The 14,323-nt window shown below is 40.0% G+C and overlaps 1 protein-coding gene across 2 annotated transcripts in view; it reads right to left on the bottom strand.

The window, feature by feature from the left end:
* The window catches only part of CHODL (chondrolectin), a 70,350-nt gene that overhangs the window by 23,850 nt on the left and 32,177 nt on the right, over positions 1-14,323 (bottom strand). The window lies entirely within an intron of this gene.

Raw genomic sequence — 14,323 nt, 5'->3', positions numbered from 1 at the left:
TAATGTGCAGGATACATCTTTTTAACCCCCAGAGATTAAAATTAGAGGTAGGGTCTTACCATTAAAATACCTCATACTTCATTTTATTATGCATGTGTGTCTGGATTCAACAGAATATTTGGCAAATTGTTCAGGTACTCAAAAGAGTTTTAAAATATAGAATGTTGGTGCAACCTTATTTACAAGGAAGTAACAAATTAACCTCACTACAGTGAAGGGTACTAATCCTTAGGGGTATATTTACTAAACTGCAGGTTTGAAAAAGTGTAAATGTTGCCTATAGCAGCCAATCGGATTCTAGCTTTAATTTATTTAATACATTCTACACAATGACAGCTAGAATCTGATTGGTTGCTATAGGCAACATCTCCACTTTTTCAAACCCGCAGCTTAGTAAATCTAGCCCCAGGTCAGTGATGCTTTCAATAACACAGGTGAGAGTGTTGATGAGGACAAGACTGGAGATCACTCTGTCATGCTGATTGAGTTAGAGTAACAGACTGGAATCTTTAAAAGGAGGGTGGTGCTTGAAATCATTCCTCTTCCTCTGTTAACCATGGTTATCTGCACAAAAGCATATCTATACAAAAGAGTAGTTTTGTAAAACTGCCTATTTTAGGTGGATTTTAATGCAGTTTGTTACCACCAGGTTAACTAAAGGCCAACCATATGAATGCCAACGTTTTATAAAGTGCCACATTGCACATCGCCATCCTCATTTTTAACATGGTAAGAATGCAAACTGTCAGATTTATTAAGCTGCAGTTTGACAACCCCCCAGAAAAAATGGCCAGAAGAAGAACCAATAGAGGCTGAGAGAGGCGAGATTGCTCAAGCTGCAGGCTGCTATCTCGCCATTCAGAGCATAAGAGGAGGCACCATTAATTTATGAATTATGTGAAATCATTATTTAAGGGGGCAAAAATAATTTATAATTAACTTATGGGGTAAATTAATGCTATTATATTACAGTATTATCATTTTGACATTTGATATAGTGAAAAAATAAATTTGCCCCCACACATTATTAATCAATAAATAATATTGCCCCCATAATTCACAAGTCAGTGCCTCCTCTTATGTTGTGAATGTCGAGATAACACAAACAGCGTGCAGTTTGCGTTATCTAGCTTAAAGAAGTAGGTTAAAAATAAATGGTTTTTTTCCTAGGAATGAATAAACCGCCAGTGGTTTTGGTGGTTGAATCCTTCACACATAGCTGGCGGTTTAACAACTCAGCCTCAAACCTCCCTATAGTAAATGCAGAGGTTTGGAGCACTAAACTATATACATTTAAATTGGTAAGCAAATGAAATGAGTGATACTGTTTTGTTACAAGGATCTTAGTGGTCAACGCAGTTATGAAAATAATTGAATTTCGGTTAATAAAAGCCTTTGATGATCCTATATTGACTCACACAGGCACAAGTTAGTAAGAGACACAACTATAGGACAAAATAAAAATGTATACTGACTAAATTAAATCATGAAACACCATTTAAAATCATATACATTATCCCATCTTAATACACCGCTCTATATAACTCCACCAGGTAACTACTCTGCGAAAAAGTCACTCTTATTTTAACACCACACTCGCTATAAACCCAGGTTTGTATTGTGCTTTAAACGGGTGTCATTGTATTACATATATTATTTGTTACATGTGCATTATTTGGTCAATACAGTATCCCTTATATAACACATCAAACAAAAAATAGCGAACACGTTTTTTACTGAAAAGTAGCTGGACACAAGGAGATAAGGGTGTACCTGCTAGCAGGGACCACATCTAGGGCTGGGACAGTCGCCCTGAGCGCAAAACTGTATGGGGCGCAGGATAATTAATATTTTAGGTTCCTTTGGTTACAGTTGAGGACTAGTGGTGTCAGTAAAAGTTTTAGCTATGGCTCTGCTGCTATCTACACCCATGTTGACTAATTACAAATGTTGGTGATGGGTAGATTTGAATGTGAATGGTCTATTTTACAGCTCCTGGATCTGTTGTCTGCTCTTAATATTGGGACAATAGAATAGAAACAGAGCTGATAACAGAGTTATGTTGTCTGAATGGCACAGCGTCCCTTTTGTTCAAACCCCTCTTAACTGAAAATATAGTTTTGGATAAAGTTTCATAACTTACATTACCAATCTGGGGTCCACCATTATACCTGTTTCAGTAAGTCCATGATGTCTGCCTTGGGGGTATATTTACTTAATGCACGAAAAAGTGGAGCCGTTGCCTATAGCAAACAATCAGATTCTAGCTGTCATTTTGTAGAAAGTACTAAATAAAATGATAACTAGAATCTCATTGGTTGCTATAGGCAACATCTCCACTTTTTTAAACGCACAGTTTAGTAAATATACCCCTTGTTCTGGTAATGCTTTCCTGGCATCTACAGGCAACGTGTTTTCATTGGACAGCATGCTGACTGTATTAATAAAGGGTTTATCTGCAGGAGTAAGGAGAGTCTCCAGGTGTCTTGCTACGGGGGCTACTCTCCTAACTCCCCCCATGGCAGGCTTCTATTATATAGGTCAGGCCTGGCAACCTGTGACTCTCCAGATGTTGTGAAACTACAAGTCCCAAAATGTCCTGCCAGCTATTGGTTCGCTATTTACTGGCAAAGCATGCTGGGGCTTGTAGTTTCACAACACCTGGGGAGCCACAGGTTGGCCAGGCCTGATATAACCAGAGTATTGTCCAGTGAGAAAGCAGGGACACGGACACCAATATTGGATTGCAGCAGATATTGGAAAATCTGCCAAATTTGGTTTAATGCTAGACCTCAGGTAACTAACATTTTGCTTTCATGTTTAACTTATGGAATTCAACCCAAGTCTGAATATTTCGCTTTAGGTGGAATTAACCTTCAACTGGCAAGTTATGAAGAATATCCTAGGAATGCAGTTTTCTAACTCAGTGTATCTACAATATTGAGTACCACAGGTCTCAATTCTGTCTCTGTTGTTGTTTGCAGCATACATCTTACTTCTGAGTAATACAGACTGGAGTCAGTGGTGGATCTAGGGGTGGGCTGTCGGGGCAATGGCCCCCCTCTAGCAGCACAAGCCTACCTTTAAATTGTGCTCCAAACGCAGATCAAAACTGGGAGGGGGCCAACCGGAGCCAGCCAATCAGACTGGAGGGGGCGTGCCTATTTTAAATCACTCTCCCTAAAAATAAAGTCTAGGTCCGCCCCTGTCTGGTGTCATGACCTAAACTATTATTGCTATGTAGATGATACTGAATACCCAATAATATCCTCTAAACTAAGCATCCAGCTTCAGTTATAAACGCCCCCCTCCATGAGAAACATAGCAAAACAAAAGCACACCCTCAGAGTATTTGTCAACAATTGTTAATGCATGTATGTGCTCATAGCTGGATAAAATTACGCCCCGTATTCAGGTCTACCAAAATACAATTACACCAACCACAGGTTGTGCAGAATACTGCGGACAGACTACAAGATAGACAGTCTCATCTCAGTATTTTTAGCTCTACGGCTTGGGTCCTAATGAAGAGAACCATTGGACATGCACATGTACATGTGTTAGGTGTGTGTCTGAGCGGTTTAGGGCAATTACAAAATAGTAATGGCTGCTTATGTTACTCCGTTGTGATATGCACAAGATCACATGATGGGTCAAATCAACTCTTATTGTTGCACTCCATGGCAACTAGTATGTAATAGTACTGTACAGAACACTACGATCCTGATTTATCACATATCTGCTGATTTTGAGCCTATTGTACGTGAAATCACCCTGCGTCTGCCCAGAATCGGGAGATACATCTGTGAACGCAGCCTGTCTGTAAGGCCTGTCGCAAAGGACAATTACTACAACCTACGATTTTGGGGAGTGAAAGGACCCCGTTTTGCCATATTTAATTTACAGTAGGGGCGTGCAGCCACGTCCGTATTCATCTCAAAGTGACTTGGTTTTCTTACTCCAGCTAGGGCTAGTCTAAGTCCTGATCGGTAGTGATGACAGTCTTGTATGCATGCTATACCATATAAGCAACTATAAAAATGTATTTTATGCTCAGTAGATATTAACAGCTTCCTAATAAATGTACTTTATGGGAATTTTGTTTTAAAAAAAACTGTTTTATCATTAATGCCTATGTCACTAATAGGTGACATTAATTCAATATTTTTTTTTTCTGTGTGTACTTTGCCGAATAGCTACTGAGCGTATCCTACAGCGCCTTGTGTAGTAAAGCACAGTAGACCGGCACCTGATTTCAACAGCGCACGTATCTTGAGATCCGTGCCTTGATGAAATTGGAGGTTAGCAGAGCCTAAATACCTGCGTTTAATACTAAATGCAGGTTTACGCACAGAACCATCATCATCATCACCATTTGTTTATATAGCGCCAGCAAATTCCGTAGCGCTTTACAATTGGGAACAAACATTAATAAAACAATACTGGGTAATACATACAGAGAGGTAAGAGAACCCTGCTCGCAAGCTTACAATCTATGGGATGGATCAGGCCCTACTTGCAGGGCCCTCTTAACAACATTTTGGGCCCCCGGGCAAAGCAGTGCACCGGGGCCCCTATTTTTTTTTTATATATATATATATATATATATATATATATATATATATATATATATATTAAAAAAAAAAAGTTATATATTTGGGCCCTGCAGCCCAGGGGGCCCGTCAGAGGCAGCGCAAGAAAAAAAAGAACCTGAAAAAAAAAGATGAAAATACTTACCTTGCGGTCAGCTGGCGATCCGGCTCCTTCCCTGGTCTCCTCCTCCGTCACGCTCCGCAATGGATGTCAGGCGGGCGTGATGACATTACGCCCGACATGCACTGCGAGCGCCGCACGGAGGAGGAGACCAGATAGGGAGCCGGATCGCCAGCTGACCGCAAGGTAAGTATTTTCATCTTTTTTTTTTCAGGTTTTTTTTTCTTGCGCTGCCTCTGACAGGCTCCCCTGGGCTGCAGGGCCCCCGGGCACCTGCCCATTTTGGGAAAGACGGCCTTGCCTACTTGCCCGAAAGGAAAACTATCCGGCAGTGTTCTGCTCTATTTCCCTGACCACTTGTAGCAGAGACAATGTTACTTATTAGAAAGGGTCCTAATTCTAAGGCCTTTCATGCCCATATTGGTTTTTAAATGCCTGCTGCTTTTTCCCACGGTCCCTAAAATAATTCTGCGCTTTTTGTGATGCATTGTAATAGTGTATGAGAGGTAAAACAGCAGAGCACAGCCACTAAAACAAAGGATTTACTGTCTAATAGCATCCATACAGAGAATATGGTCAGATGCCAGGAATCTGACCCATCTAGAAACATGTGGGAGGAAATAAACTGTTATTTTACAGTAGTTGCTATTGATTTAATACCATTTAAAAGGTCCACTGGGGTAAATATATCAGACCTACAATTATTGATTATTGATTTAGAATGACTATGTAAATAGACCTGATTAAATTGCAGAGTATGTCCCTGCTCATTAAATTATGCATCCACTTTTAGACTTGTCCTTTTAAAAATCAAGGGCCTGATTCATTAAGGAACTTAAATTAAGAAGTTTCTTATTTCAGTCTCCTGGACAAAACCATGTTACAATGCAAGGGGTGAAAATTAGTTTTCTGTTTTGCACATAAGTTATATACTGCCTGTTTTTTCATGTAGCACACAAATATTAACTTTAAATTTCAGTGTACAAATAAGCTATCAAGTATTTGTGTGCTACATGAAAAAACAGACAGTATTTAACTTAAGTGCAGAACAGAAAACTAATTTGCACCCCTTGCATTGTAACATGGTTTTGTCCAGGAAACTGAAATAAGAAACTTCTTAATTTAAGTTCCTTAATGAATCAGGCCCCAAGTGTCCAGCAGCCCTTAAAAGAACATGTCCTACATTGGAGGGAGCATATATAGCCTCTTCCAGTGTAAAAACAATACAAGTACTGGGAGCACTGTGACCATGGTTTTAGTGTGCAAAATGTTGACCCATACAAACAGCATTTCCCCTTTACTGATGTGTACGGCAGCAGAAACTTGCAGATGCAGTCGCTTTCTGACTGTGCAAAACAAACAAAATGTGTGACAACAAGGAGTCATTAAACATGCAAACAAGAGTAAAATAATAGTGACATCCAACACACAGGCGTGATCACCAAGTCACTCCTTCTCCTCCACTCAGTATTAAGCAATTTAAAGGTCATTCATCAAATTGCAAAATACGTTTTGTTAATATGCTCTCGCTTTTCCTTACACCTTATCTGACTATTTATCAAGTCTTGGAAACACATATTTTGCACGTAATTATGATCAACTTATTTTCTATCCTATTTGATGTCAGGTCACTAATTTATTCAGTTAATTGCAACGGATTTACTGTAATTCACCTATTTACCAATCTGAGAAAATTACTTATGAACAGTTTAACTCCCACCTTAACAGCAGAATGAAATCGGCTATTCAACCAATATTTTATATAGGTCCATTGGTTTGTATGGGATTGTAACAGGAGACATATATTTTATAAAACATATACTGTTGTCATTAATGAACAAACATTAAAATGAATAAATAAAAATACATTTATCCTGCCCCCCATTGAAATACATTAAACAGGGTGTTATAAATGACTACTGTACATAAAATGCATTTTCACAGTTGCTTCGAAGGTCATCACTATCACTCGGTACTTACACCTGTCCTGTAGCTGGTGCAAGTGATACGACTGAGAAACATGTTGTTTAGACATACTTGCCACCTTCTTCTAGTTGGCGTCCTGGAGCTGCCAGGGGGAGGTCATTTTGGACCCGCCCCTGTGACGTAATGACTCAAACGTGTCAATTTACAGCAGGGTCAGGGCCAAATGCTGCGGTTCCCGGAGAATCGCGGCATTTTGGACCTAATTCTGCCCACTTCACTAGGAAGTAGGCAGATGCGGAAGACTGCCATACACTCCCGGGAGTCCGGGAGACCCACCCGGAATCCAAGAGTCTCACAGACATTCCGGGAGAGTTGGCAAGTACGACCTTAGTGATGCCCAGAGCTTGAATTGGAAGCTGCTGCGTGTGCTCGAATTTGGCACGCTCTTACTGTACATTGACTACATGCATACACCCCTTCGCTCTCACGTTCTGCCCAGGAATTTGTAGGCTGTCAGAAGTGTTCTTTGCATTGACTTGCATTCTCTGGCTTACAGTCCGTTTCTGGACATGCGCACTGCAATTTAATGCAAAATACAGCACGTATCAGCATTTAAGTTCTTCAATGAATCAGGCCCTATATGTCAAATTCATCTGCTGTAGGCATGTGGTTATTAACTTGGTTTTACACCTGTTCAGGCACTGGAAGAATCTGGGACGTTGAGAACTAAATGCTCACTCGGTGCACTGGAAAACCGAGGGGAAGGGGGGTCCTAGTGCCCGGAAACCCCCCCTGCAAGCCTGGGGAACTGTATAATTGAGGTTGCTGGACTCTGCCCCCACTTCACATGGCTCTGCTTGAAAAGAGAGAGCTGTGTGCACCTAACAGTAGTGCACACAGCATTGCCCATGTATATTATAGGGATAGGAAGAGTTGGAGTGCAGCCAAGCACTGTCTAATATTATAGCCACGCCCCCATGTATGCTGGTCACGCCCACTGGTGGCGTGGTGTGGAAACCCCCACTCTACAAATCCTGCATTTGCCCCTGAGGTGCACTTCTGTATCTAATTCCATGCCTTGTTTGTGGGAGCGAGATATTTCAATTAGAATGAAGAGGTGGAGAGAGCACATTTCGGGGGCATTTGTTGGTTTCTTGGCAGCTACACAGCTTTTTTCCCCTTGTAGAAGGACTCAGCCTATACTTTCAGTGGGATGCCTTTTTTACTTTCCTGGGGGACTTTATATAGGAATGTCCATTTCCACTGATGTTCTCTAGTCATAGAAAAATACAGAAACAATGTCCTTCGACTCTCATGATTAATTTATTACATACATGTGTCTTGGCTGAGCAGTATTTTAGAAGAAAATAAATAAATGTATTATGCAGGAATTTAAAGCGATGTTATCAGTCTTTCTACCATGCACATCTCCAACCCAGTTTTTATGGGGTAGATCCAAAAAGAGCAATGTCGGAGATGTCATTGTTAAACAATTAGACAACTAGGTTTATCTATGCAAATGTAAATGTATTTTATGCCCAAAAGTTTTACAATTCATAAATGAACCTTAATGGCTAGGCCCCTTTGTAAATTCCAATGGATGAATATAGATTTTCTTTCCTTAAGATGTCATTCAAAAGGAATCTGAACTAGCATCTACACATGATTCGAAGAAATCTCCATGTAAATGTGATATGCATAATTCATTTGGTTGCTGTTTTACTGAGTACTGTTGTGAATTGCAAAAAGCACCCTATCTCTGATTTTCTTACAGTGTTTTCTATCTGACAAGTATTCAATCCTTTGATACCTCGCTGAGAAAAGAAACTCTAACAAGAGGTTCTAGATCTTGAAAAGTGTTTTATATTGCCGAGAGCCTACACAACATGATCTATATGCGCTTTAGCTTCAAGGAAGAGAAAATATCAAATGTTAAGGATAATATATAATTTATTTTAGGTGATTATTACACAATTGTAATATGGCAATGCATTGTGTTATATACTCATGTTTTATTTATGTAGTAAAAAAAAATCAGCTGTTGTTCTATGGAAATATAAAAGCAACAAGATCTCTACAAAATGTAAATTTTACAGAAAAACATTTTTGAAATCTAAGTACATATGTGAAACAAGTTAACCCGTGCATGATACTCATGCATTCTAGTCAAATCAAGCTACTTAAGGTGTTAAAAAGGTTCTTGTCATGCATTTGGGCCATAGCCCAGGCCTCCTCAGGGGAAGAGCGTTACTTCCCGACGCAAGCGCCCTTTTTTAACGTGGTTTTGTCCACATGTCACCACCTCATCATTTTTCTCCATCACCTCATCCTTCATCTTTATTGCCACATCTAACCAGATGTCTATCCAGACACAGGGATCTCTCTCAGCGGTCCTGAGTATCACACTCCTCTCGCTCTGTCACCCCCGGCAACCACCAACCACTCCCCACTGTCACCCCCGGCAACCACCAACCACTCCCAACTGTCACTTCTCCTTCAAGAAATATATATATATATATTTTTTTTAAATCTTTATAAACACTTTTAACAATTAACAAATTAAATTAACAAATTAAAAACATCTTAGTATACCAAATTTCAGCCCTTTCTGAGTTTTTTTTTTCCACACACACACTAAGCATTTAGTAGGTCAGTGTATAACTCCGCCCAGCAGGTGGCGCTGCAGCAAATTTCAGCCCTTTCTGAGTTTTTTTTTCCACACACACACTAAGAATTTAGTAGGTCAGTGTGTAACTTCGCCCAGCAGCTGGCGCTGCAGCTTGTTTTGTTTTTTTTTCACACACAGACACACGCCACTAGGCTTTTATATAGTAGATAGTTAGAAAGTGACATATTTTTAAAATCATTTATGCATATGATATAGTAGCCATATCTATTAAAATACATCATAACTTATGTGCGTGTGAAGCTTTAGACATAACTGTTCTACCTATTCTGGTAAATATAACTAAATATTACCTCTCACCCCCTGCTTAACCTTGCAAAAAAAAGAAAAAATATATAAACTAGACTGAAATGGGCAGACTGGATGTGCCAATTGTTTTCTTTTCTTCCATTAAATTCTAGGTTTTCTTGTTTACAGCTTTTTCCCATTCTACCTATTTGGGAACATTTGTACAATTGATAAGGATCTGGGAATCTTTTCTATAGAACCTTCATCTCCTGCACATACAAAATGTGGGCGGGGATAGAATGACCTGTGTCACACACAGGGAGATTTTTGTGTCAAATACCCCTCTACGTGAAAGAAAGTTCATCTTACTTCCCAATTCCCCTGGTTTAGGTGGGACCTTCCCAATTTAAGGGTACAGTCCCGCCATCCCGATTATGACTACTTTTGTCCTGATTCACGAACAGTCGTGAGGGGGGGAGGACCATCATGCCCCTTCAATGCCACAGGTAATATTGACAGATGCATCGTTATTGAAGGGATGTTTTTAGGGAAGGGAAAGCGGCCTGAAGGAGGCCCAGTGTTTCATAGTTACTGGGCACTCCTAGAGAGGGGACAGGAAACACTCCCAATGTGACAGGGGCGCACTCAGGGGGGGTTTCTGGGTCTCCAGAAACCCCTTCCCTCCGCTAAAGAAGTCCCCCTACATAGCGGCACTGTACTATATAGCAGCCCCGGCGCTGTCAAAGAAGCATCTGCAGCAGTGCTGTATTGTATACAGCACCGCCGCGGACGCTTCTTTGACAGCGCCGCGGCTGCTGTCCAGAGGGCCACTTACACCAGTAGGGCCACCCGTTGCCCACCACTGATTTAATGTTGCCATACATTAAATCAGTGACCTGGTTCTGCAGATACAGAGTTGGCATACCAGTATTGTAACATTACAAGTGAACCTACTAGAGAGAACCTGCTGACAACTGCGATTGCATGCTAGCATTCGCTCACAGCTGGGTGGTTTATAGGGAAACCAACTTTAAATTAAATATATACCAAAGAAACTAAACAAATGCAGTGAGAATATAACAATTGCTTATTTTGTTCAATACAGATGTAGAAAGCATTAAAATAACACCTGGGGGTAAATGTATCAGGCTGCGAGTTTCAGGTGGGTTTGAAAAGTGGAGATGTTACAATCAGATTCTAGCGATCATTTAATTGGCACATTCTACAAAATGATAGCTAGAATCTGATTGGTTGCTATAGACAATCCCATCAGAAAATCGCAGCTATATTTACCCCCTGGTGTATAACTATGTCAATAAATTAGTTACAATGTAAGAATGAGTTACACTTTATCATTGCAATACAATAACCTAACTGTATAAATAAGCATTGCTGCTTTGCATATAGTCCCAGTAGTCTTGGGGAAAAAATATATTCATTAATAAAATCTAGTTCCCCAGCATTGCTTAGTAGCATGCTTACTCATAAGCTTGCAATTGATCTAACTTACAATTAAGCTCACTCATTGATCACCAAGGGCTTACATCAGTGGAAATTTAGAAGAGGCAGTATGGGAATGTAATGGGAATGTAAGTAAATGGAATTTAATAGTTTTGCAATGCAGGCAGTAGGAGAAGTGGCGCTATGGCATACCACCATATACAAGCCCACTTTGATGACTGGTTTATATTTACATGCAAATAGACAATAAGAGAGGTTCTGCTACACTCCAGCCAATCAGAGGCAAGCATCTATGAGTCAGTCCAGGCTATAAGTACAGTTGCTACCAGTTTCATTTATTTATTTTAAACGCGGAACTGGAATTTATTAATGAATGACTTGCATAGCATATCAAAAAGAAATACAATGTTACTACATCTGGTGGTGGAAAGCAGTACTGCATGTAAAAAAATCATAAAGAACTGAAACCTTAGCAAAGTAACCCAATCTATTCCATGAAGTCCCACGGACTGTTACAGTGATGACAATGTGATGCACCAGGTATTGTGTTAGGCTTGCTACATCAGTAGTTTAATAATCATCACAATATACTAAAAATGTACTCAAAAATACTATGGCATTAGATAATATGTCTGCCAAAAGTAATGATATGAATAATTGGAGATACATAATTAGACTTTAAGGGGCATATTCAATTGCCGGTGGGATCGCCGAAAATTCTGCGCTCAAAAAATATTACCGTTATTACGGTAATCCTGCGCGAGAAAACCGTTAATACGGTAATTTACTCGCTGAATTTCAGCTCGCGGCTCAAGGAGCTGCGAGCTGAAATTCAGCGAGTAAATTACCGTATTAACGGTTTTCTCGCGCAGGATTACCGTAATAACGGTAATATTTTTTGAGCGCGGGATTTTCGGCGATCCCGCCGTCAATTGAATATGCCCCTAAAAGTTTCATTTGGAAGTATTGGGCAATTTGAAAGTCTATCCAAGGTAGAGTGTCGTAAATGTTCAACATTTGTGATTATTTTTAACCTAGTCCAAATCACACCCCATACTCATTGGAAAAGGGTAGTGGTCATTTACCTCATACCTATTGGCAGAGCATTAACTTTAATTATCCTCCCCCCTTACTAATATGTGCCTCATAATTATTAACATCAGTGCCATAAAAATTCAACAGTGATGAATTGTGATTATGTTCACTGGTAAAATGCCAGACTAATGGTTGAGACAGACTATTTCAAATCAATGTCCCTATTAACTTTAATTCAGTGCTGGATACGTGCCTCTAAGCTGCTCGATGCTATCATCACGTGTTAAAGTGCTGCTAATACATGTATTGGCTCCTGTAAGAAATATCTATATAAACAATAAGTTCTGATGTCATCGCGTATAACTGGTGAGTTCTGATATCATTAGCGTTCATTAGCAAAAATCGATTATTATATTGAATAAAGCACCTCTGCTGTTAATTAGTACAAATATTATACAATGGATTTCTGTGACCTGTACAAAAGCATTTGGCTTGCAGCTTTGTACGTTTATATGGTGACTGGTGGTAGCTTCTAATATTCAATATATACGTAAAGATACTCCCCGTCATATCAATGAAAAATATAAGTTTACTCCAATGAGAGTTCATTTCTGAATGCAGAAACACTGGAGCCCGCAGTCCAAAGGTAGCTTCTTCTGTGACATTATGGCCCAGATGTTGAGCTGGAATACGCCCATTTGTGTAGTGTAAATTCTGAAAAGTTGCAGTGAGATTGCAAACAAGAAGAGAGAGCGCTTATACGCACATGTGGAGTTATGCGCATCTGACACTTGTGCCTTCTTACGACAGGAGAGGCGAAATAAGAGAGGGAAAGGGCGGTCTAATATATACCGAGCACAGCAAAGTCTCACGCAAATGTGACAGACCAGAACGGAGTCCTGTATACATTGATCAGGAGCCATATTTTTTGCAGCGACTAAAGGATAGGTGCAAATACACACTGACAGTGGCGGAAGTACCATTGGTGCGGCTGGTGTGGTGCACTGGGGCCCATGGTGATAATGAGGCCCACTGCACGGTAGATGCAGACGGTCAGGGACCCCGGTTTCCTCCTCACTGCCTCCCTGCACTGGGGCCCATGGAGATAATGGGGCCAGCTGCATGGTAGATGCAGACGGTCAGGGACCCTGGTTTCCTCCTCACTGCCTCCCTGCACTGGGACCCATGGAGATAATGGGGCCTGCTGCATGACAGATGCAGAGGGTCAGGGACCCCGGTTCCCTCCTCATTGCCTCCCTGCACTGGGGCCCACAGCTCACTAGTCCCGCCTCTGCACGCTGACAGTGATGGTCGCCCGCTCTAGCTAACCCCATCTAACTGACTCATTGCGAATTGAGCTCTGAAGTTAACAAATATTTTCTTTGATGATCATGCATATAGGATAGGATTTTGTGAGCATATTTTAGAAATGTTATTTTTTCTACTTTCATTCATACGCAAGAATATTATATATGCCGTATTATATCACACCTAAAAGCAAATGTATTTTTCACTATCAAAACAAATATTAACAAACTTTCTTGTGCTTTTGCCCTGATTTTGTGTAAGTGTGTGTGGGTCTATACACAATGTGGATCATAGCAGCACTAAGCTCCCTGCTTAAGCTTATGGTTTGGAGGGAAGACTGCGCCGTAACGTGGGGTTTCAATGTTGTAGCTAAGTTTGACAAAGAGCTGTACAAGCATACGTCTTTTCTGAGATAAACAGCGAAAAATATTGCTTCTCATCACAAATGGGAACTGGCTCCAATATCTGAAATAAATATATTGTATTTTTGATACAAAGACCTCTTTAGTAACATAATGCAAATTCTTTATTTTTTTTATCCAAAATATAAAATCCAAATATATTTAGAATGTCTACAATACTTAGAGGAAAATATATTTTTATTTTCACACGTAAAATTTAGAGGGATACATATACTGAAACTGGTAGACAGGTAACTATGCAAATTAAGGTTCAGTAATGCATAGCAACAAATCGGATCTAACTATTATTTTTCCAGCATCAGGAATAAAGAAAATATCTGAGCGCTATCAAAAATATCTCCCAGTATGTTTTACAAAGTGGACTACAAACCTTTTTTGTGGTCTAAATTATAAGCTTTCATTGCAGACCATCATGTTTCATTTATGGAAACCTCTGTTCCTCTGAAATCTCAGCAATGAAAATGTAAAAGGGAGTTTTCTGTCCCGATGTGTTAAGGGTCGTTGTCTGTCCTTGTGTAAAAGTTCTTTACTGTCCACTAAAACC

The sequence above is a fragment of the Mixophyes fleayi genome, chromosome 2 (genome assembly GCF_038048845.1).
Source record: "Mixophyes fleayi isolate aMixFle1 chromosome 2, aMixFle1.hap1, whole genome shotgun sequence".
In the NCBI taxonomy this organism is placed as follows: Eukaryota; Metazoa; Chordata; class Amphibia; order Anura; family Limnodynastidae; genus Mixophyes; species Mixophyes fleayi.
This window is presented reverse-complemented; position numbering and strand designations above follow the sequence as displayed.